Genomic DNA, 26,481 nt, shown 5'->3' with positions numbered 1-26,481 from the left:
GAACTTTTAATGATTTCTTACTGGTATATAGTGCAGTAATTATTGTTGTAAAGGATTTACCGGGGCTGTGTGAATTCATGACATCCCTCCATGCTACATTCCTTGTAGCATCCCATAACAAAGAAAAGGGAAGCAAAAGCAATTTAGCAAAAAGCAAAATCAGAAAGCAAACATCTTTAATGAACTAAGGTGTTATTCTTATAAATTTTAGTTATCTTTTTTGTCGAAATCTTCCTAAATTACCATATAGTCACTTGTCATGTGCTTTCATTACTTGTGGGATAGCCATGATATATGTTCTTGTGGTATTTAATATATTTTGTCTGTTGTTCAAATATTAGAATTTCTAGTAGGTGTCAGACATTATGCCAGGTAATGAGGAGAAACAGTTCCAGAGGAACTCTTCAAGAATCTCTCTCACATATACAAAAGGGAGCATTCTATTAATAATTTGCTGCCTGAGTATATATCTTACATTCCAGTTTCTCAAAGGATGAGAGATGAAACTTTAAATTAAGAAAAACTGTTTAAAAAATATTTTAGGGACTGGCTGTCTCAATCTGAAGAGCATGCGACTCTTCACCTTGTAGTCATGAGTTCAATCCCTACACTGGGTGTAGAAATTACTAAAAATAAATAAATATGCATATTAAAATTTTTAAAATATATTTTAAATAATCTTTTATTGAAGGCTAACATATGTGGAGAACTGTGCAAAATAATAAATGTACAGTTTACTGTATTTCTACAAATTAAACATACTCATGTAATGTCCACCCAGATAAGGATAGAAAACATTATCAGTACCCCCAGGTGCCTCTCCCAGCCCCCCTTCCAATCATTAACTCCCTGTACGGTGAACTTTTATCACTATAAACTAGATGGATTCTAAGCTAGAGTCATAGAGCATGCATACTTCTGTGTCTCACTTTTTTTACGGAACATTAGATTTGCAATTTCTTGCTGAGTTTAACCATAGTTTGTTCATTTAATTCTTGTATGGAATTCTATTTATGTATAAAGATGGTACCACCATCTACATACATATACAGTAGGTGGCATTTGGATTGTTTTCAGTTTTTTTTTTAAGATTTTTTATTTATTAGGATCAGAGAGAGAGAGAGAGAGAGAGAGAGAGAGAGAGAAACAGGCAGAGGGAGAGGCAGTCCCCATGCAGGGAGCCTGATGTGGGACTCGATCCCGAGTCTCCAGGATCATGCCGTGGACTGAAGGTGGCACTAAACCGCTGAGCCACCAGGGCTGCCCCTGCTTTCAGTTTCTAACTACTACAAACAATGTTGCTAAAAACATACTTCTATGCTTTTAGTAAATAGATTTCTGTTAGTTCTGTACTTAGGACTGTAATGCTGGGAATGTGTATTTAGCTTTAGCACACAGCCCAGATTTCCAAAGTGAAATTTTCCTTTTTCCACATTTCACCGCAATTTATAAGAGTTCCTGTTGCACTAGATCTTTTGCTCTTGTGTTTTTGAATTTAATAATTCAGAGTATAACAGAAAACTATTTTTATGTATTTTTTCATTATATTCTGTTACATACTTCTTGTATGTTTTTTTTTAATTTTTGTATTGGAGTTCAATTTGCCAACATATAGCATAACACCCAGTGCTCATCCCGCCAAGTGCCCCCCTCAGTGCCCATTACCCAGTCACCCCAACCCCCCGCCCACTTCCCCTTTCACTACCCCTTGTTCATTTCCCAGAGTTAGGTGTCTCTCATGTTTTGTCACCCTCACTGATATTTTCACTCATTTTCTTTCCTTTCCCTTTATTCCCTTTCACTAATTTTTGTTAAAAAAAGCTCTACATTCCAATTATTTCTCCATTTTTATTTCTAATTTTGTGTATTTATACATTTTAATATACTAATAGTTTTACCTACTAATGGTTTGATTTCTAGAAAAATATCTATAGGAATTATTTATCAATTCTATTATTTGGCAGTTTTAGAAGATTAATATTTTCTTCTTTCATCTTTATTAATTCTAGTCTCTATTTTCTTTTTTATTCATTTATATTTTAAGTTTTTATTTAAATTTCTGTTAGTTAACATATAGTGTAATATTAGTTTCAGGTATACAACATAGTCATTCAATACATCCATACAACATCTACTGCTCATCAGATCATCCTTAATCCCCATAACCTGTTTAAGCCATTCCCCACCACCCCACCACTCTGGACCCCCGCCCACTTCCCTTCTGGTAACCATCACTTTATTCTCTATAATTAAGACTCTTGTTTCTTGGTTTCCCTCTTTCTCTTTTTTCCCCCTTTGTTTGCTTTGTTTCTTAAATTCCACATATGAGTAAAATCATATGGTATTTGTGTTTCTCTGACTGGCTTATTTCACTTAGCATCTAACTCCACCCATGTATTGCAAATGCCGAGATTTCATTCTTTTTTATAGCTGAGTAATATTGCAATATATGTATTGGAATACATAGATCTCACCTCTTCTTTACCCGTTAAGTAGTCGATGGACACGAGTTGTTTCCATAATTTGGCTATTATAGATAATGTTGCAATAAACATCAGGTACATGTATCCCTTTGAATTACTATTTTTGTATATTTTGGGGTAAATACTTAACCAATGCAGTTGCTGGATTGTAGAGTACTTCTATTTTCAATTTTTTTCAGGAATTTCCATACTGTTTTTGAGTGGGTGCACCACTTTGGATTCCAACCAACAAGACAATAAGTACAAGAGAGTTCCCCTTTCTCCACGTTCTTGCCAACACCTATTATTTCTTGTGTTGTTGATTTGCCATTCTGACCAGTGTGAAGTGATATCTCATTGTAGTTTTGATATGTATTTCCCTGATCATGAAAGATGTTGAGCATCTTTTCATATGTCTGTTGGCCATCTGGATTTCTTCTTTGGAAAAATGTCAAATCATGACGCTTCCTCCTATGTTTAATTGGATTATTCACTTTTTGGGTGTTGAATTTTACAATTCCAGACTTTGGTTTATATTACAAAGTTGTAGCGATCAAAACAGCATGGTACTGGCACAAAAATAGACACAAAAATCAATGGAACAGAACAGAAAACCCAGAAATTAAACTCCAACTATATGGTCAATTAATCTTTGAAAAAGCAGGAAAAAATATTCAATGGGGAAAAGAGAATTTTCCTCAAGAAATGGTGTTGGGAAAACTGGACAACATGCAAAATAATGAAACTGGACTACTTTATTACAACACACAATAAAACAACTTCAAAATGGATGAAAGACCTACATGTGGAGACAGGAAAACATCAGAATCCTGGAGGAGAACACAGGCAGTAACCTCTTTGATATCAGCTATAGCAACATCTTTCTAGATATGTCTTCTGAGACAAGGGAAACAAAAACAAAAATAAACTATTATTGAAACTATATCAAAATAGAAACCTCTATAATGAAGGAAACAATCAACAAAGTTAAAAGGCTACCTAGAGAATGGCAGAAGATATTTGCAAGTGATATATCTAATAAAGGGTTATATGGAAGTGCTGAATCACTGTATTGTACACCTGAAACTAATATTACCACTATATGTTAACCGGAACTTAAATAAAAATTTTAAAAAAGAGTTAGTATCCAAGATATATAAATTAAGAGATATTTTAAAAGGCACAAGAGATGCTATCTATGACATCTATGCTATTACTCAAAGGCAACCTGTATTAATTGTCAAGATGAGATACATAGCCACCATACTTAATTTTTTCTTACAGTCATGGCTTTTGATCTTCTTGTTTATACTTTTTTTATAATTTGTGATTATTACTTTAGGCTATGCTATAATTAAGACAACTAGTCACACTATATAAACCTATTTATATAATCTTTAGTTGTGTTTTTATCTTATCAAATGGAAGACTAATACAAAAAATGTGGGAAATACTTGTTTCCCAGAAACCTTTTGCATTTATTTCGTGTCTCTCCTCTCACTAGATTCGTACTCCTTTACTGACAGCAGGGATGCTAGCTTGTCCAGATGGTATCCTCTACATTGCACTGTGCTTTTTCCTTTGCTGAAATGATCAAACTGACTGAACTCAGTTAATATTTTAGACAAATGGAGTCAACTTTATCTCTTCCAGTCTTGGAGAACTCTTTCATGAATTGATGCTGCCATGTTTAGATAGATCATAGGAGTATAAAGGAAGGGAAAGAGTTTTTCTAAAACTTGTAAAATAATTACATTTAGAATCTTACATTCCAGAAGAATATATTCTCTCATATATATAGAATGTAAATTCTCTATTTACATTTCTCAAAATGAGAAAAGAAAAAACAGGCTACAGAGATAGTGAATGAATCAAAGATACCCTTTTGTTTATAAAAAGAGCATGCCTCATGTAATCTATAAAACAATCAATATGGTGTTGTGTTCATATAGAGGTATTTTTGGTTAATATTTCTGATTTAATTTTTTTATAATACTGCTTTATTTTACTGGGATGATTTCCGTAACCCACAGGACCAGCCTGATGCCTTTGAACTTGAAACCAGAATAGACCAGGCCCTCATGTGCTGCTTAAAATTCCCAGCAAAGCACCTTGAGTGTTTTTTTTTTAAGTTCTTATTTTATTTTTAAAGATTTTATTTATTTATTCATGAGACACACACACACATACACACACACACACACACACACACAGAGAGAGAGAGAGGCAGAGACACAGGCAAAGGTAGAAGCAGGCTCCATGCAGGGAGCCCGACGTGGGACTCGATCCTGGGTCTCCAGGACCAAGCCCTGGGCTGAAAGCAGTGCTATACTGCTGAGTCACCTGGACTGCCCATCTTGAGTGTTTTTAAACAAGGTGAGTATACTCTTTTTGTTCTGCATGCCCACCTCCTGGACTGGATTCTTCATCTCGGGGCTCCACAGTGGGTCCTGTGGAGCTGTGGGGGAGATAGGTGCAGGTTGAAGACTATGAAGTGCTTGTTATGAGAGACCCACACAAGTCTTGAGGAGGAGATCTATGGGGTGGAGTAAGAGCTGGAAAGTCTAGAGAAGTTCTCTGAGTGGACATGGCATTTGAGCGGAGTCTCAAATGTTCTAAAAATACTTCTTCTCTTCAATTAATAAATGTTTACTGGAGAAAATGTGAAAAAAAATTTTACTGGGATGATTCCGTAACGAAACAGGAGTTGGAAAAGGGGGAAGAAGATGGTCAAGGCAATGTTTTGGGTTTTTTTTTTTTGTTTTGTTTCAGTTTTATTTTTTGCCTTCCATAAAAGAACCATTAATGAAGGTATGCTTATCACATTCCTGTTTTATTGCTTATCTCTGATGCACAGAGAGGGATTTTGTTTTTTTGTTTGTTTTGCTTTGTTTTTTGTTTTTTAGGAGATATGACAGAAAAGAATCCTGGGCAGAAAATCATAAGTACTGACTTTGCAAGGACACTCTGCACTCCCAAAATTGCATGATCTTTGTTGGAAAAGTCAGAAGTTTTCCATTTTACAATCCTCATTAATGTCTTATAATTTTGCTTCTGGGTTAGGGGCAGAAATACCAGTTTCTAAGGAGTTTGGGTCTAAGTGTAAAGCAATAAAATTGCAAGCTATCATTATCAATGCAGAACCATATGAAATTCTTATGGGCTATGTTCAGAATATAGAGTGCCTAGCACAATGTTTCTAGTTTCCCTTGACAGAACATGTGAATGATTATTTTGTTAGAGAGTTCCTTGTGCACTCTGCTTGTTTGACTACTCTAACAGACATGCTCTAAATTAATTCCATTATCTTTTATGTTTTTCTAGTTCAGGGGACAGCAAACTTTTTTGCATAAAGAGCCACAAAGTAAATACGTTAGGCTTTCCGGGCCATATGGTCTCTGTTGCAACTACTCAACTCAGCTTCTCATAGTACAAAAATATTCATAAACAATACAAAAAGAAATAAGCGTGGGTATGTGCAGTAAACAAAAATGTATTAAGAATATTCTGTATGTTGGTAAATTGAACACCAATAAAAAATAAATTTATTTTAAAAAAAGGAATGAAGTTTGAATTTCATGTACTTTTCATGTGTCATGTATATTACTTTTTCAACATTTTCAACTACTTAAAAAATGTAAATGCTATTTTAATCTTTTGGGTTGTACAAAATCAGAAGATGTTTTTGGTTCATGGCCCATAGTCTACTGACCCTTACTCTAGTCAAACTTATATCACACTCCGATCTGACTTAATTTATCATTTTCCTACTGTCCTATAAACTTTCAGGAATTTTGTCCTTCATTGAGATTCGTTTTTGTTCTTTATTGTTCAATGAATAAATGAATGAAATGAACCCACTGAGAAAAACTATATTCATAATGGTATGAATAGTTAACACATGTCAGTGGCTGACTCCAGAGCTGGAAAGTATGTTCGTGCTCTCTGATTAGGATGCTGCTATCCCAGAAGAGTCTTCAACTATTGCTTTGTAGAGGAGTATTATTGAATTTATGTTCATTCTCTGTGTTTATATGCAAGTTAAATTTTATTAATAAAACCGCATTTTCCCAGTGGAAAATGCTGAGAAAACTGTGGTGAGGAACAAAGGAGAGTTGAGTTCAAAACAAATTAGTCAACGGATTTGAAATGATGCACTGCATTGATTTGTCTCTTAAGTTCTGAGAACCTATCAATTTAATTCTTTCAACGTAGCAAATTGCTCTTTTGCATTATTTTTCAGTCTTTCCACAGGGAAAAACATAGCAAGTGTGTACGAGAGAAAAAGAGAGATTAGATTTTAATAGCCTACATGCCTTTTTAATTCTTTTATTTTTCTAAAATAAAAGACAACAATAGTATTTTTCTGATGCTTTATCTCTGTTGATTAATGCTTTTATATTATCTTAGTTCCCTTCTTTCTCAAATCATTTGTTTGATAAGATTTTTTTCTTTCTCTTATATTAATGGAATAAGTGTTAAAAGATATTTTCTCTTATTCTTTAGTAAATATTAAAAATACATTGAGACAGAGAAACATTAACCTTTGTTGGGATAGCTTATCCTTGGGTTCACTCACTGTTATAAAACCAATTTATGAAAGTAGTCTAGTTTCCCAAGAATACTTCTTATGCATCTAGAATGCTCACAGAAATGCTGCTGTGTTCACAACATCTTGGGAACATTTCTTTGCTACATAGATTTGGATAAATAGAAAACACAACAAGCATCCATATTTCAAATACCCAGCACAGAGAGTATCCTGTGTCTTTCAATTATATACCCTATAGACAGGTTGAAACTGCTCTCAAAACCTCATTCAAAATGTTCTGTGCCCACATGGTTGCTTCTAAAAGCCAAACATTTTAGTTAGACCTTTTCAAAAAGCTAGGCAACAAATTATACCTTTGTCTCCATAATGCCTCTATAATTGTGAATTTCAGTGACATATTTATATCCCTCTGCATGATGACTTGTTAAAGAGATTAAAGTCCTCATCATGCCTGATATATGCCTAAAATAAAGATGAGGTCACTAAAAGCATTTAAATAAGGCCAAAATGCGAATGTCTGAAATGATTTTTAGACCTGACAATGCCCCATCCCTTCATGAAACACCCTAGGAAAGCAGTGAAAAGGCAAGGTTTATAATCATCCTCTTCTCTGCACCTGCCATCCCCCAAATATCATCATCCCAAATCATTTAAAGGAATGCCCCATCTCAAGACTAATAGAGGGAGTGATCATCTATTGGCTTTAACTCATTGCCTCAGCTCTTCCAGCTCACCCTTTAACTCTTTCTCATATCATCTTGTCTCTCCCCTGAGTTTTTATAATTCTGCTTTGCATCTTGCTTCAAAAGCTTCATTAAATGTGTTTAAGCAATTTTCCAGAAACAACTGCAGAGGGGAAGGACGTGGGAGATGGGCAAAATGGGTGTAAAGGAGTGAGAGGCAGGCTTCCAGTTATGGAATGAATAAATTGCAGAGATGAAAGGTACAGCATAGGAAACATAGTCAGTGGTATTGTAATAGCATTGTAAGGTGACAGATGGGAGCTACGCTTGTGGTGAGCACAGCATAATGCAGAGAGTTGCCAAATTACCACATTGTACACCTGAAACTCATGTAAAAGTATATGTCAAATATACTTTGACTAATTAATTAAAAAACAAAACCAAAGACAATTGTACATTTTTGGTATCTTCTCCCTCCTTTTGATATTCTTCATCTGCCATCCATTTATCTTGAACTTTCCTCTTTTTTGTAACATTATACAGATCTTGTATTGATTTCTTTGTGATTACTCAAAGGCAAAGAACCAGTGATTTAAAGGCTCATGTGCAGAACAGTGTTCCAAGCTAAGAAGGAGTCCCTTCATGACCAAGACTTTTTTGTCTATAGGTTTGTTTTTAGTCTCCCTAGATAATGGACGTAGGCAGATCATCACTGTTCACAATGGAAGTTTGTCATCTTCCCAGTGCAGAGGAACACATTCATACAACCTCTTGGTTTGTACCCCTATACTATTCATCATAGCTAAAACTGCTCCAGGTAAGTACCTACCATCAATCAGCAGACTTTGTTCTCTTTGCTATAAATAAGAGGTTTACAACCTGCTTTTCACTTGTAAGAAACGTCCATCATTTGGCATTTTCTAATATGAGAAGCTCCAGAAACTTCTGTTGGCATCTGCCTGCAGAAAACTCTAGGCGAATGGTTTTTGCTAAGTCTTTCTAATTTATGGTTTAACACCTTAGGTGTCTTCTAAATTGTATTTTGTTTCTCTTTTTCTTTCCTTCATAAATAATTCCTCTAAAAGCAAACATGCCAAGTTCACACCATCATTAAACCAGAAGTCTTTGACTCTGCTCTTGACACAAATGTTGGCGCTATTTTGTCAAAATTTACAACTTATTTTAGGTATCATTTGACTTCATTATCTTTCAAAAAAATGATATATTACCAGATTTTTGAAACTCCAGAATCTGCCATCCTGTAATCCTGAGATTACAGGGCAAAATAGATATTAAAATTTATCTACAAAATCTGAACACATATTCTCTTTTTTTTTGCAGGATCTTTAAAACTTTATTGAAGAATAATGAACAGATATAATGTCTATATTTAAAATGTACAATATAATGATTTCATATAGATATATACATTGTGAAATGAATACCAAGATGAATAATTAACTAATCAACCATTTCACATAGTTAATTCTTTGTGTGTGTGATAAGAATTCTTAAGATCTACTGTCAGCAACTTTCAAGTATGTAATATCTTATTACTAACTTAGTCACCATGCTATAATTAAATATTGAGAACTTACTCTTTTCATAACTGAAAAGTTGTATCCTTTGATTTACATCACTCCATTTTCCCTTTTCTCCAGCCATGGCAACCACCATTATATTTCCTGTTCCTGTGAAATAAGATTTTATCTGTTTGTTTTTTGGTTCTACAAGTAAGTGGTACAGTACAGTATTTGTCTTTTTCTGTCTAGCTTATTTAATTTAGCATAATGCCCTCCAGATCCATCCATGCTGTCACAAATGGCAGGATTTCTTTCTTTTTTAATTAAGGCTGCAATCATAAAAATAATATGCTATTGTGTATATGTGCCATATTTTCTCTATCCATCTGTCAATGAACACTTAGGTAGTTTCCATATCTTGGCTATTGTGAATAATGTTGTAATGAACATGGGACTACAGATATCTCTTCAAGATACTTTGTTTCCGGGATCCCTGGGTGGCGCAGCGGTTTGGCGCCTGCCTTTGGCCCGGGGCGCGATCCTGGAGACCCGGGATCGAATCCCACGTTGGGCTCCCGGTGCATGGAGCTTGCTTCTCTCTCTGCCTGTGTCTCCGCCTCTCTCTCTCTCTCTCTCTCTCTCTCTCTCTCTCTGTGACTATCATAAATAAATAAAAAAAAAATTTAAAAAGATACTTTGTTTCCTTTGGATATATACGCAAAAGTAGGATTACTAGAACATATGGTACTCCACCTTTTGATTTTTTTGCAACACTGCCACAGTGTTTTCCATAGGGGCTGCACCAACTTACATTCCAATCTTATCTCAAAATATGGGGCACCCCCGGTGGCGCAGCGGTTTAGCACCGCCTGCAGCTCGGGGTCTGATCCTGGAGATCCAGGATCGAGTCCCGCATCAGGCTCCTTGCATGGAGCCCGCTTCTCCCTCTGCCTGTGTCTCTGCCTCTCAGTCTCTCTCTCTGAATAAATAAATTTAAAAAAAAATGCTTAAAATATGTTTTTTTAATTTTTTTTATTAATTTTATTTATTTATGATAGTCACAGAGAGAGAGAGAGAGAGAGAGAGAGGCAGAGACATAGGCAGAGGGAGAAGCAGGCTCCATGCACCGGGAGCCCGACGTGGGATTCGATCCCGGGTCCCCAGGATCACGCCCTGGGCCAAAGGCAGGCGCCAAACCGCTGCGCCACCCAGGGATCCCTTAAAATATGTTTTGTCATTTTATATGATTTTTAAAAAACGAGGTGAACTTCATTTAGCATACAGTTAGTCATTTTAAAGTGAGCAGCAACACACTCCCATTTAGCACATTCAATGTCCAGCCAAAAGCACTATCTAGATTCAAAATATCTTCATCACCCCTCCAAAAAAACTCTGTAGCCATCAAACACTTTTCATTTCCTTCTTACTTTCTAGATACTGACAAGCATTATTCTGCTTTCTGTGGTTATGATTTACCTGCTTTGCATATTTTATGTAAATGAAATTATAAATTATATAGTTTTTAAAATATATTTCAAAAATGATTTAATGGGAATGTTATCAATATGGGTGTCAGGACCCCTGATTTTAACTCTTGATTCGTCCACTGACTAGGAGTGCCTGGGTAGCTCAGCTAGTTAAGTGGTTGCCTTTGGCTCCTTTGGCTCAGGTCATGATCCCAGAGTCCTGGGATTAAGCCTTGTGTCAGACTCCCTGCTCAGCAGGGAGCCTGCCTCTCCCTCTGCCCCTCCCTACTGCTTATACTCTTACTCTCTCTCTCAAATTAAAAAGAAAAAAACCACCTTTATTCGTCCACTGACTAGTTACATAAATGTATCCAAATGATGAGCTCTTTAAAACTTAATTTCTTTTCAGCCTTAAAACTGTGTATTCCCATTAATTAATAAGAAACATTTGTAGAGGGATCCCTGGGTGGCGCAGCGGTTTGGCGCCTGCCTTTGGCCCAGGGCGCGATCCTGGAGACCCGGGATCGAGTCCCACGTCGGGGTCCCTGCATGGAGCCTGCTTCTCCCTCTGCCTGTGTCTCTGCCTCTCTCTCTCTCTCTCTCTCTCTCTCTCTCTCTCTGTGACTATCATAATTAAATAATAAAAAAAAAGAAACATTTGTAGATAACCAGTGCATCTGAGCGAACTATTGGTAAAAAAAAAAAAATTGCATTAGAATTAAATGCAAAACAGAACAATAGAGAAAAAAAATCTTAAAAGCAGAAAGGCAAAAGAAGTTCTTAACATACAAGGGAAAACTCATAAGCGTAGAGTTTTTAACAGAAACCTGGCAGGCCAGAAGAGACTGGCATGATATATTCAAAGTGCTGAATGGGAAAAATCCGCAGCCACGAATACTCTATTCAGTATCTTTCAGAATAAGAACAGAAAGAGTTTCCCAGACAAACAAAAACTAAAGTAGTTTGTGATCACGAAACCAGTCCTGCAAGATATATTAAAGGGAATGCTGAGTGAGAAAGAAAGATCAAAGCAACAAAGACTAGAAAGGAACAGAAAATCTACAGAAACAATGACAAAACAATTAAATGGTAATAAAGACATAGGTATCAATAATTACTCTGCATGTAAACGGACTAAATGCTCCAATCAAAAGGCCTAGGATGTCAAAATGGATAAAAAACAAGATTCATCAATAAGCTGCCTACAAGAGACTCATTTTAGACCTAAAGACATCTATAGACTGAAAGTGAGGGGGTGAAAAAACTTTTTTTTTTAATTTAAATTCCACTTAGTTAACATACAGTGTAGTATTAGTTTCAGGTGTAGAATTTAGTAATTCAACACTTACATAAAACTATGCTCATCACAAGTACCCTCCTCAATCTCACTTGCTTATTTAACCCATTCCCCAAAAAGTGACAAGGTGCAGAAACAGTTATCACACAAATGCATGTCAAAAGAAAGCTGCAGTAGCAATACTTATATGGGACAAATTAGAAAAACACTCTAAAAACAGACAAAGAAGAACACTATATGCATTCAGGGGACAATCTGGCAAGAAGATCTATCAATTGCAAATATTTATGTACCCAAGCAGGAGCACCTAAATACATAAAACAGTTAATAACAAACATAAAGGAACTCATTCATAATAATACAATACTAATAGGGGATTTTAATACCCCCACTTAAAGCAATGGACAGATAATCTAAATAGAAAATGAACAAGGAAACAATGGCTTTGAGTGACATACTGGTCCAGATGGACTTAATAGATATATTCAGAACATTCCATCCTAAAGAAGCAGAATCTACCTTCTTTTCAGATGCACATGGAAGTCTCCAGAATAGATCACATACTAGGGTCACAAATCATCAGGCCTCAACAAATACAAAGAGATTAAAATTACACTATGTACCATCATTAACCACAATGCTATGAAACTAGAAGTCAATGCCTCGGAAAAATTTGGCAAGACCACAAATACATGGAGGTTAAACAACATACTACTAAACAATGAATAGGTCAAACAGGAAATCAAGGAAGAAGTTAAACAATGCAAAGAAATGAATGAAAATGAGAACACAATGGTTCAAAACCTGTGGGATACAGCAAAGGAGGTCCTCCTAAGAGTGAAGTAGCAATACAGGCATATCTCAAGAAATAAGAAAAATCTCAAATAAGTAGCCCAGCATTACACCTAAAGAAGCTAGAAAAAGAGCAACAAATGAAGCCAAAAGCCAGCAGATGAAGGGAAATAATAAAGATTAGAGCAGAAATGAATGGTATAGAAACCAACAACAACAAAAACCCAATCAATGGAAGAGATCAAGAAATGAGGAGCTCTTTTTTTTTAAGATTTTATTTATTTATTCATGAGAGAAACAGAGAGAGAGAGAGGCAGAGACACAGGCAGAGGGAGAAGCAGGTTCCATGCAGGGAGCCTGATGTGGGACTGGATGCCGGGTCTCTAGGATCACGCCCCGGGCTGAAGGTGGCGCTAAACCTCTGAGCCACCTGGGCTGCCTGAGGAGCTGGTTCTTTGAAGGAATTAATAAAATTGATAATTCATTAGCCAGACTTATCAAAAAGAAAAGATAAAGGACCAAATAAATAAAATCATATTTATAGGAAACATGACAACCAACCCCACAGAAGTTAAAACAATTATAATTTTTTTAAATTTATTTATTTATGATAGTCACAGAGAGAGAGAGAGAGGCAGAGACATAGGCAGAGGGATAAGCAGGCTCCATGCACCGGGAGCGCGATATGGGATTCGATCCCGGGTCTCCAGGATCGCGCCCTGGGCCAAAGGCAGGCGCCAAACCGCTGCGCCACCCAGGGATCCCAGTTAAAACAATTATAAGAGAATATTTATTACGGAAAAATTATATGCCAACAAATTTGACAATCTGGAAGAAATGGATAAATTTCTAAAAACAGACAACTACCAAAACTGAAAAGGAAGAAATAGAAAACTTGAACAGACTGATAACAAGTAAAGAAATGGAATCAGAAATAAAAAATATCCCAACAAAGTCCAGAGCCAGATGGCTTCCAAGGAGAATAAGATATTTGTGAATGGCACATCTGATATACAGTTAATAAAATATATCAAGAATTTGTCAAACTCATCACCCAAAAATGAATAATCCAGTTAAAAAATGGGCATAAGACATGAACATTTTTTCCAAAGAAGATATATAACATAGCTAACAGGCACATGAAAAGATGGTCAACATCACTTATCATCAGGGAAATGCAAATCAAAACTATAATGAGATACTACCTCACACCTGCCTGAATGGCTAAAATTAACAACACAGGAAACCACAGATATGAGGAGGATGGGGAAAAAGGAGAGCCTCTTACACAGCTGATGGGTATGCAAACTGGCGCAGCCACTCTGTAAGACAGTATGGAGGCCTCAAAGTTAGAAACAGAACTACCCTATGATGCAGTGATTGTACTACTAGGTATCTACCCAAAGGATTAAAAAATATGGTTCAAATGGATGCATGCACCCCGATGTTTATAGCAGCATTATCAACAATAGCCAAATTATGGAAAGATCCCAAATGTCCACTGACTGATGAATGGATAAAGAAGTGGCATATATATATATGGATAGGATAATATACATACACACACACACACACATATATATACACATATATGTACACACACACACATATATTACTGAGCCATCAAAAAGAATAAAATCTTGCAAATGGATTTACTATCATGCTAAGCGAAATAGGTCATAGAAAGACAAATACAGTATGATTTCACTCATGCAAAATTTAAGAAACAAAACAGATGAACATAGGGGAAGAAAAAAGGGGCAAATCAGAAAAGACTCTGAACTATAGAGGACAGATGGAAGGTTGCTGATGGGAGGTGGGTGGGAGAATGGGTTAAATGGGTGATACGGATTAAGGGGGGGCATTTGTGATAAGCATTCGGTATTGTCTGTAAATGATGAATCACTAAATTCTACTCCTGAGACTAATATTACACTGTATGTTAATTAATTGTAACTTAAATAAAAAATTGGAAAAAAAAAGGAAAAAAATTAAAAAGCCTTTGGAAATTAAATGAAGATACTGAAATACATGTAACCATTTCAAAATAATTATCATTTTTCATAGTTAGCAGAAGTTTGCATTTATACATCTTTTCAAGAAATCATATTTTAATTTTAAAATGGCAAATTTTGTCAGGGATATATTAACCTATCATTAAGCAAATTGATGCTTACATATAGAATTGGAATAAAATATGTATGCGATCTGCATATAGTTAATATTATTTTGCATTCTTATATGTAATGAATCAAACTATGCAAATATGTGTATAGGAGTACTGGGTGACATATGGGGTGACTGTTTCATTCAGCTGGTTAAGCATCTGCCTTCAGCTCAGGTCATGATCCCGGGGTCCTCAACAGAGAGCCTGCTTCTCCCTCTCCCTCTGCTGCTCCCCCTGCTTGCTCTCTCTCTCTCTCTCTCTCTCTCTCTTTCTCTCTCACCATTTCTGTGTCAAATAAATAAATAAGATCTTTAAAAAAAAGTGTTAGGTAATGGAAATATGGTTTAAGGTATTGTCATGATATCATAGTACATATTTGGTTGACTACAATATACTAGCAATTGAGATAGCTAACATATATTTTTCAACTTTTTTTCACCCTAATACTTAAAATGTCTAACTGCTGGTCCAGAATTCATCAGATAACGATGAACATAAGACGAAGAATAAGACTGCCTAACACTCAAATCCAGGTTAGAATTTATTGATTTATTGAATGGTAATATCTTTGATTCAGAGTTGCTCTGAAGATCAAATGAGGTACCATTTACGTCATTTTCCAGGATAATATTGGCCACAGGTATGCATTCAGTTTATTCTGGATATTTTTTAAATGTTCATTTCTTTTTTTTTTTCTGCACTTCCTGATGTTCATAATCATTAGTTCTCTGACGTGACAGCAATAGACATGACCTTCTAATAGCCATTTCCCTTTTTCATCAGCAATGGCATCCCTGAAATCTAGCTGACAAAAAAAAATGTCTACAATAAATACTAAATTGATAGCCTTCTTTTATGGCCATGTGACTACATGTGATCGATGTGATGTAAATAAAAGTGATATGTACAATTTCTGGGGTATATGTTAGTGGGAGGAGTTGTCTTTCTTCTCTCTTCTTCTGCCTGGTTGGAAAGCAGATGTAATGGCTGGAATGGCTATAGTCAAGTTGGAACATAGTGTTGAAACTACATTTTAATGAAGACAAAACATTAAAGCAAGCTTTTTCTGCAAAGAAGTATTAAAAAATATATCTGGGGAAATGAGGGCAACTGGTATAATATCAGGTTAAAGTTTTCTCTGCTTCTAATGGTATTTTGGGTACTTCATGTATTAATAGTGGCCTGAATGCCCTCAGTCATGCTAAGTTAAAATGTGTCTGGGGCAGCCTGGGGGGCTTAGCGGTTTAGCGCCACCTTCAGCCCAGGGCCTGATCCTGGAAACCCGGGATCGAGTCCCACATCAGGCTCCCTGCATGGAGCCTGCTTCTCCCTCTGCCTGTGTCTCTGCCTCTCGCTCTCTGTCTCTCATGAATAAATAAATTTTTAAAAAAATCTTTAAAAAATAGATAAATGAATAAATGAATAAATAAATAAATAAATTTTAAAAAATGTGTCTGTCACTGAACTTTACTTACATATAAATAGCATCTAGGTAGATTTCCTTTTCTTTCACTCTCAAATGTAAGTAGTGTCTTAGTCAATTTGGGCTACTATAACAGAATATAATAGGTAGGGTGGCTGAAACAACAAATATTTATATCTCACAGTTCTGGAGGTTGTAAAGCTTAAGATAAAAGTGCTAGTAGACCCAGTGTCTATGAGAACACGCTTCTTGGTTTACAGATCTTTGCCTTCTTGTATCCTTCCATGGCAGGGAGCAGCAAGGGAAATCAGGCCTTACTATCTCTTCTCATAAATACACGAATCCCATTCATGAAGGCCCCATGACTTAACTATCTTCCAAAGACCCCACTTTTTTAAAATATCTTCTGGGAAGACCCCATTTCTAATATGTTCATCTTAGGGGTTAAAAATTCAATATATGAATTTGTGGTTTTGATTTGCATTTCTCAAATAATCAATGATGTTGAACATTTTTTAATGTATCTAATGGCCATCTGTATGGCTTCTTTGGAAAAATGTCTATTCAGTTTCTATGGCCATTTTTTAAACTGGATTATTTGTTTTTTGGGTGTTGAGTTTGATAAGTTCTTTATAGATTTTGGATACTAACCTCTTATCAGATATATCGTTTGCAGCTATATTTCCTTTTCAATAGGTTGAACAGGCAGAAAATTTTAAAAGGTTCTTTAGAAGCTAAAAAGAGTTAGAGGAAGTACTAAGGAAATCTTGCAGAGTAAGCTCCAACAGTCACGGAAAATATGGAAGGAAAGATAAAATACTTAAAAGGTTAAATTAAGGCATCAAACATCTAAATACTAATAATTCCCAAAAGAAGAAATAGAGGGGACAAAAGGGGAAATAATTATTAAATAAATTAGTCAAAGAAAATAACATACTAAAGACAGGAGATTTTTAATTGCAGGAGCCCATCAAATGGCAAGGAAAATGAGTGAATAGAGACACTCACACCTGACAAATCATAGTAAGAATGTAGGATGCCAAGAAGGGAGAGATAATTAATTCTAAGTGACCTCAGGGCAACATATAAGGAAAACATGGTGACAAAAAGATTCACACTATTATTTTTACCATTAAGAATGTTTAGTAAAAGGTAATTGCATAAGCTCTTTAACATTTTGAGGTTAAAATTATTTTATTTTTTTAAATTTTTTTTTTAATTTTTATTTATTTATGATAGAGAGAGAGGCAGAGACATAGGCAGAGGGAAAAGCAGGCTCCATGTACTGGGAGCCCGACGTGGGATTCGATCCTGGGTCTCCAGGATCGTGCCCTGGGCCAAAGGCAGGTGCCAAACCGCTGCGCCACCCAGGGATCCCGAGGTTAAAATTATTTTAAACAGAGAACTCTATTCACACCTAAATTATTGTATTATGAAATCAAGGATATTTTAAGGCAAGTATCAGAAACTTTACTTCCCTAGAATATTTATGAAAACATAGCTTAAGAATGTACCTAAGCAAAATTAGCTTGAAAATAAAGAATAACATACACATTAAGTAACTTTTTAATTAAAACTTTCATGTCATCTGAAATTCCCTTTACTGTATGGACTTATCTGTTAATTATTAGTGGGTTTTTTTAGGAAAAAGTATTTTTTCATAGATTTCCTTTAAGTGGCTATGATTATATCAGCACAAGACAAGCATATTTCAGTATCAAAAAAACTAATTGGGGTACTAGAATTTGTGCTTGAAAGATCTGGGTTTGATTAGAGAAGTAGCACTATGAATGATATGGAACATGGAATTAATTAGAGAGGCAGAATTTTAAAACTGGTTAAAAAACACTACAGGAAACTTTTGCTTTTGTATGTGGTGGTGGGCCTGAAGTTGCTGTAGAGCAGCAGGCTGGTAGTCAAGAAGAACAGCCCCAATGAGGCAGAGGAAAGTGAGGGTAAAAGGGGACCAATGAAAGTAAAATAGAAGCTCTATCTTTTATTTTGCCAACCTTTTAAGCAATTCGCCAGCAAAATCGAGTATATTCAGGAATAGCAAAGGAGCTGCAATTTGGGACAAGCAAACTATAGACAAGTCCAGAGAACAGAGATGGAGAGTATCTTTTTATAAAAGAAGAGAGGAAGTTGGCAGGGATTTTTTGAACAAAATTTCATTGTAAGAAAATGAGAGTTGGAAGTGGTGGCAGCTTCTCATTGGCTGCTGGCAAGGACAACTTGTTGTTGCCAGGGGAGAGGAACTCTTCCTTCATCCTGCTGGACTGTGCAAGCCTCCAGGTGTGCGACATATGTGAGAGTCCTTCCCTCATGGCTTTCCGGCTCCAGTTCTGAGTTACGTTTCCTTAATACGTTTTCACAACTAGTTGCCTGCAACCTCAATGATGAGGGTGCCTGCAGGAGCAGGCCCTCTTTGCTTCAGTGCTACATGCCAACCTGCCCCAGGACATTGTTGAAGGAGGCAATTCAGTGGAATCTGGAAGAATTCTGTTTCCCAGTGCCTCAAAATGAGACAGCAGATCAAAGTCAAAAGAATGAATTTCAGTAGCCCCTGGTACCCTCAGAGCAGAGTAGTGCTGTCTCGCCTCTGCCTTCCAACTCTTTATCCAACCTGGAACCATACAAGAAGATTTGGAGGATAGTTTAACTTATCTAGGTTGAACCTATACGCAAAACAAAAGATTTGGACTCTTAAAAACTGTGGCACTAGGCTTCATAAATTTATCCTAATAGAGGAAATAAGGCATTGGGTTTCAACAATAATAAAATAGATTGTGATATGCCACATATCACTTATCATGATATAAGATATTAGAATCTTATATCAGTGTCATATGCCATTAAAGATCATCAGCTTCTTTTTGAGTTCTAGAGAAAGATTTTTTTTTAGATTGAATTTATTTATATCTAGTTTTTTCTAGTGTCAACTTATGGTATTTTCATCCACAAGCCCCTTACCTTGGTGTGTGTGTGTGTGTGTAAATAGCAACAGCTAAAACTAGAGAAAGATAGGTTAACTCTATGGCTGAAATCTGACTTTTACAACACTTATGAGAAAATTGCTTTAATATATATTCATAACTTCCTGATATCTGGAAGTCACTGCAAACTCATCCATAAAGGACAAGGACAAGGACGCAGACTTCACAGTGAGCCATTCATGGTAAAGTCCTGCTGACTAAAAGGAATAGGGCTTTCTTTTCTCCTAACTTATTACCAGCCAAGGCAACAATGGCTCAGCCTTGAAATCAAGCTTGGGAAATTAAATGCCTTAGTGCCAAAAATTGGGATGCTTTTGGAAATTTGGAATGTGAATTACCAGAGTTGAACTGTTCTTAATAGCATTTAAGCATTTTTTTAACTTCCCTGATATCACTACAAAATTACTTATCTAAAACAATAATTTAAAAATCACTCCTTTCCTAGGCAGATTCCAAATAAAATTTGGTAACAGGTTTATTGAACATTTTGGACTCAGTAGGGCACAAACACAAAAATTAATTAGTGAATTCTAAGTGACTATAATGTGCTAAACTCCATAGGAGGCAGGGCAGGTTATATGAAAATGAGTTAGGCATGACCCTAGGCCCAGAGACTTTAAACTTGGTAGAGAAAATAAAACCATGAGTTGCTGGAATTGTAATATAAAGTAGAACATGATATGTGACAAGACTTAAAATCTTACATCCAAGCTACCATATGACTTTAAACACCATTAACTTCTTTTTGAGTTCAGAAGAGAGGTTGAATTTATTATACTCTTTCAAATATTGATTTGTGGTCATTTTATCAAATAAAAAGAAAGCACATAGATTTACTAAAAGGAGACTGTTTCTGAATAGCAGCATTACAAACTGGCATCTTAAAGGATGTGCAAGTAATTTAACAATTCATTTGCTGAAACCTTTTGGCTAACTAACCTGGATAAATTTTATTTTTTGATCATCAAAGGAATTTAAGCCTAATAGTGGGATAACCAATTAATAATGAGATGGCAGTCAATATTTCTAATGCAGTGGCTGTCAATATTTTAATATAGTTTTTTTTTTAATTTTGTAAAATTTATTATATTTAGACTACTTACAAAAAGGATTGTTAACATAATTCTGTATATTTCTCGTGTAACATATCATGGAAGCCTTTCTTCTTCCTCCAAATTGACTATTTTCTGAATAACTTAATTTTCAACTATTGATATTATTTTGTGATTACTTATGTACTTTGAGAATCATGAGCAGATGAGTCTCTTATCTTTCCAGAATATATGTGTTACCTTTTAGCAATTAAATTATGTAACTCTGTGATCAAATTATAGTTTTAATTATTCATTTTTCACTCTACCTCAGTTTACCTGTTTAAAATAAAAATAATTACATAATATCATCTTTATATGATGATCAGAAAAATATGTAAACTACTGCAAAGAATTAAGGGGCAAACTATATTTCTGGAAACAAAATCTTCTCTTTGGAAGATTCTCAGAAGATTTAGAATAAATTGTCACTTTAACAAGAAAAAAGCAATAAAAACAACAGCAACTAACAAAGCAATTTGGATCAAGCTTTAAAAACCAAAATCTAACAAAAAAAATCCAAATAAAGCTGTATATAGTTAACTTTTTCCAGAGATGTGATTAAAATACAATGGATATTGTTTTCATAAATGTTACATATGAAATTTAAAATATCATATGTAAAACTATTTTAGTAGATTTTACATGCCTTCCAATTTTTAAAAAAGATTTTATTTATTTATTCATGAGCGACAGAGAGAGAGAGAGAGAGAGAGGCAGAGAGAGAGAGAGAGGCAAAGGGAGAAGCAGGCTCCATGCAGGGAGCCTGACATGGGACTTGATCCAGAGTCTCCAGGATCACACCCCGGGCTGCAGGTGGAGCTAAACTGCTGCACCACTAGGGCTGCCCGCCTTCCAATTTTTATATTATTTTATTTATTAATATATACAGGCATCATTTTGACTTATTTTTTGCACAGAAACAACATTCTGTAATTTACTCCTGATTTCTATGATTTTAATTACAATATTTAAAATAGAATATTTATTTAAAATATTTAAAAATATTACTTATTTCTATAAGTCTTACTTTCCACTTATTTTTTATTTTTTTAAAGTAATCTCTATGCCCAACATGGGGCTTAAACTCAACTCCAAGATCAAGAGTCCCATGCTCTACCAACTTAGCCAGGTAGATGCCCCTATATAAGTTTAAAGTGTTTGTGTATACATATGTTTGTAATGTTATAGAGTATGTCAGCTGAACATCAGTGATTATTAGTGTCATTATGATTACCATCAATTTCATTACATTACTTTGTCCTAAATACAGGGAGATGGATTATTTGGAGGCTTGAAGCCTAAAGGCAGATTTTGCTAGCGAAAGAGGAGTTCTGAATATTATCACAGCTGTTATTTGCATTCATTTTCTGTAGGTTCCTAAATGTTGCTACTGGGGAGCAATAAAAGGGAAGTGCTTAATATTGCTTAGTTTTTGCATTGTTCCTAGGAAGACATGGGCTTAAAATCTGCATCTCCATCTCTAAATGTGGAAGCTTGGGAAGTTGTTACAAACTAGATCTAAACATTATACTGGAAGAATTTTTGCAAGAATTATAAAGATAATTCATTAATTCATCGGACACACAGAAATGTTTAAAAAACAGAACTCTTTTACTTATTTTATTTAAGTTTTAATTTAAATTCCAGTTAGTTACCATATCGTGCAATATTACTTTCAGGGGTACAATATCGTGATTCAGTATTTTCATACAACACTCTGTACCCATCACAGTTGCACTCCTTAATCCCTCTTTTATCCATCTCCCCTGCCCACCTTCCCTCTGGTAACCATTAGCTTCTTCTCTATAGCTCTGTAGTTAATAGTTGGTTTCTTATTTTTTCCTTTATTATTATTATTTTTTTAAGAGAACGTGGCACAGAAGGAGAGAGAGAATCTTAAACAGACTCCATTCCCAGCCTGGAGCCTGATGCGGAGTTTGATCTGATGACCCTGAGATCGTCACTTGAGCTAAAATCAAGAGTTGGACTCTTAACTGACTGTGCCATTCAAGTGCCCCTGAAATTACTCATTTTTTTAAGTCAATTTCCTTATTGATCTTCAGAAGAGTCCAATCACTTTTAAGTATAGGTGCCATATTAATTCTCCTTTCATAAGTAATAGAAAAGATATAGGTTGTTATCAGCAACAATATCACCAATAGAAGGTGATTCTATCACCTATAGAAACTTCATAGGTGGGGATCCCTGGGTGGCGCAGCGGTTTAGCGCCTGCCTTTGGCCCAGGGTGCGATCCTGGAGACCCGGGATCGAGTCCCACATCGGGCTCCTGGTGCATGGAGCCTGCTTCTCCCTCTGCCTGTGTCTCTGCCTCTCTCTCTCTCTCTGACTATCATACATAAATAAATTTAAAAAAAAAGAAAAGAAACTTAATAGGTCTAAATTTTCTTGCAGTTTTATCTGAATTAGCCGGAAAAGTGAAAAATAAAAGAAAGATAAATAATTCTGTACATGTTGCTATTCTTTTATCTTGATTCTGACAGAATCAAGACAGCTGTTATATGTAATCACTGACCAATCAGCGCCTTACTATGGGTCTTCAAATCTAAAAGAAATGTCATATTCGATGAACTAACTGAAATTAAAGTCATTGATGTATAGCGTTAATTATGCTGCTAACAAATAATTTAGTTAATTTAATACCAACATTTATTATAATCTTGTTTCTTTGGTTTACTCTGGAAATGCTAAGTGTTATTACTGATCATAAATTACTATCTAAAAGAATTTCTAACCTGATTTTATAAGAAGTGTTGATTGTTATATTTCTCATAAGAAACCATTTTTCCATTCTTGTGTTTTAAGAATATAGCACTTTAAAATAGATGTAATAAATCTGAAAACAAAACTGATTCTTTTCACATTATGACTTGCATGTTCAAGCCTTAAGGAAAAGTTCTCAGTTAATAAAATATCTTCCCTTTAAGCACCAAAGATACTTTACAAGTACTCTCATTAAATATTATATTACCCTTGTGTGGAAGATGATGGGTATTATGATGACATTTCTTTTAAGATAAAAAATAAAATCCAGTCAAAGGGATTCTAAATGATGCATTCTTCTCAGACTACAGGTCAGGGTTAGAATTAAGATAAACTTCATTTACTTCCAGTTTGTTTTGTTTTGTTTCAGTCCATTTAACTCTTGACACCTTTTAATTTTGATTACTGACCCATAATTTTCTGGTATAATTGTTTTTAGTAATTTTTATCCCCCCAAATGATCATGAAAAAATAAAATAAAGCTAAATAAAAATAAACCCTTTATTTTGATGTACCAGGGATGAACTTCATACTGTTTGTGAATACAGATTTAAATGATGGGTTATATATGTAACAAAACTTTTATTGTAGTTTAATTTTTTTTTCAACAAAATATGTTCCAAGTTACCATGCTAACATCACAATGAAGTAGTAATTGTAATCTACAGCATTGGTCATGAGAACGATTGTTTAGTTTACTCAGCAGCTATGAATAGGGAGGAAGATTTTTAATTTGAACATTACATGAAACAAAGAAGGAATCAGTTAATAATGGCTTTGGTTTCAGACTTTCTTGGGACACAGTTATTTATATGATATTTCATGCTTTAAAGGGCTTAAACAAAGGTACAAATAATACTATTATTTTCTAAGAGTAGTGGGTACTTACAGAGCATTCAGTCCCACAATTTTTTAGATTGAAATAATGGCAAGTATAGTGTAAGTACACTTTTTGAGTCATTTATCAGTCCAAGGCTGCACAATACTATAAAGTCCTTGACATGAAATACTATCAAGGAACTTGTACAGATATACCTATATGACAGGTAAACAAAATTCATCAGGTTTTATATATATTTCTTGATCTGGCCTCTGAAGGTTCAGATTAATGTGCTGTTTATATTGATGTTTCTGAACTAAGGAATAAAAACAAACTTTGCTGTTCTTAGAATATAAAACTAAAAAAAAAACAAAAAACCCTTTAACCTTTACTTTCTAAATAATTTATCAAAAATGTTGATATTAATACTGAGCTTTTCATGTGATCTCAGAACACTTAAATTCTATTATATTGGGTTTATTAATGTGGTCCTGCCTCTCTGCACTGTGATTTCACTAAAATGGGAGACCACCAAAGTACTCAGTGACATAGATTTTAATGTTATTTTATCAAATGCCATTAGCAAGTCCCTGGATGATTTTTTTAAAAATTTTATTTAGTTATTCATGAGAGACACAGAGAGAGACGCAGAGACACAGGCAGAGGGAGAAGCAGGCTCCATGCAAGGAGCCTGATTCAGGACTCCACCCCAGAACCCTTGGGATCATACTGAGCCAAAGGCAGATGCGCAACCACTGAGCCACCCAACTGCCCCCATTCAGAACTTTTCTAGAATGCTTATTTTAGAAGGTATTTTTCCTGTTTCTCAAATTCACCATTACTATTTGTCTCTCTCAGATTTGTCCCAGAGAATAGGGTCAAAGAATTCAAAATCTTTTTTCTTACACTTCAGGTCTGCAGTATTTTAGTAAAGCAAATATAAGGTCTCAGCAATCGAGATTATATATATATTCTCACCAATTTAATTTCCATTAGAAAGTAAAAGTTGATCAGTATGATCTTTTGCAAAATATATATAATACATAGATACACACATATATATATATAAATATGGATATAAAAACAACACTCTAGCAACCTAGTTAAGTTTCAAGAATTTGCATTTTCTTGACTGATACTGAATTTGAGCACCATCTATACTGCCCATTTATTTAATGGGTTATGGTCTTTTTCTCATGAACATGTAACGTTCTTCATATATTACAATTATCTTTGCCTCTTACTTTATGATTACTTCCAATGCCATCTCTATCGTGCCCTATGTTTATATCTTTTGCCAGGCAAAATTCATACATTTCCAATGTTAATGCCCAGTGTTAGAGATCACTAATTGTGCTGCCTTGCTGTGAATTACAGTTCCCAAAACAGCTTCCCAAAAGAGTTGTTGGTAAAGCAGTATTTCTCAAAATAGTCCATTAACTCATTTCCCTTGCTAAGAACATAATAATATTTTTAATGCAAGTTTGAGCATGATGATCTATTTTAAAATCCTTCAATGGCTTTTCATTGTTATTATGAAGGCTCAAATTCATAACTGTTCACGAATTCTGACTCCATCTGCTCCCCAGATAATGCTCCAGCTTCTCACAGAACTCTTTTCTTTACTCTCTGGTCTATCACCTGCTCTCCTCCCCTCAGAGCCTTTTCTCCCAACTCCCTTACTTAGGCTTCCAACTTAAATACCACTTTCTCAAAGAAAACTTACAGTCCCTCTCAAACTTGGACAAGTACTTCACTCAACTCTCTCAGAACACTCTCCCCCTTAAGACTTTATCTCTCATCCCAACTGGAATTGTCTAATTATTCATGCAATATCTTTTAGTGATTTTGTTTCTTTTAGACTATAAGTATAAGGGCAGGAACATCATCTGTATTGTGCATTCCTGAATCTCTTCTGCTAGCATGAAATTTAGCACATGGTCACTATTCAATGGAATAAATAAAGGGATATTCAATGTTATGCAACAGGAAGACCAATCAGATTAAGGAGTGTACTGCAGGAATGTTGAAGAGACTTAATATTCAAACTTGCATTTTGGTTTTCAAAGGAAAGGGCTTGGGCAGCGCCGATGGCCCAGCGGGTTGGCGCCGCCTTCAGCCCGGGGTGTGATCCTGGAGAATCGGAATCGAGTCCCATATCAGGCTCCCCTGCGTGGAGCCTGCTTCTCCCTCTGCCTGTGCCTCTGCCAATCTCTCTCTCTCTCTCTCTCTCTCTCTCTCTCTGTCATGATTAAATAAATAAAATCTTACAAACAAAAAAAAAAAAAAGGAAAGGGCTATAGTGTAAGCCTACATTTCTTTGACTGCAAGTCCAAAAGCCAAAAATGAAATAAAAACTGCTTTGCCATAACTGACTTGATAGTAAGATCTGGCCTTAACTGAGGTGAATCAATCTATAGGCTTTATT

This window comes from Nyctereutes procyonoides, unplaced genomic scaffold (genome assembly GCF_905146905.1).
Source record: "Nyctereutes procyonoides isolate TBG_1078 unplaced genomic scaffold, NYPRO_anot_genome, whole genome shotgun sequence".
Taxonomy (NCBI): Eukaryota; Metazoa; Chordata; class Mammalia; order Carnivora; family Canidae; genus Nyctereutes; species Nyctereutes procyonoides.
This window is presented reverse-complemented; position numbering follows the sequence as displayed.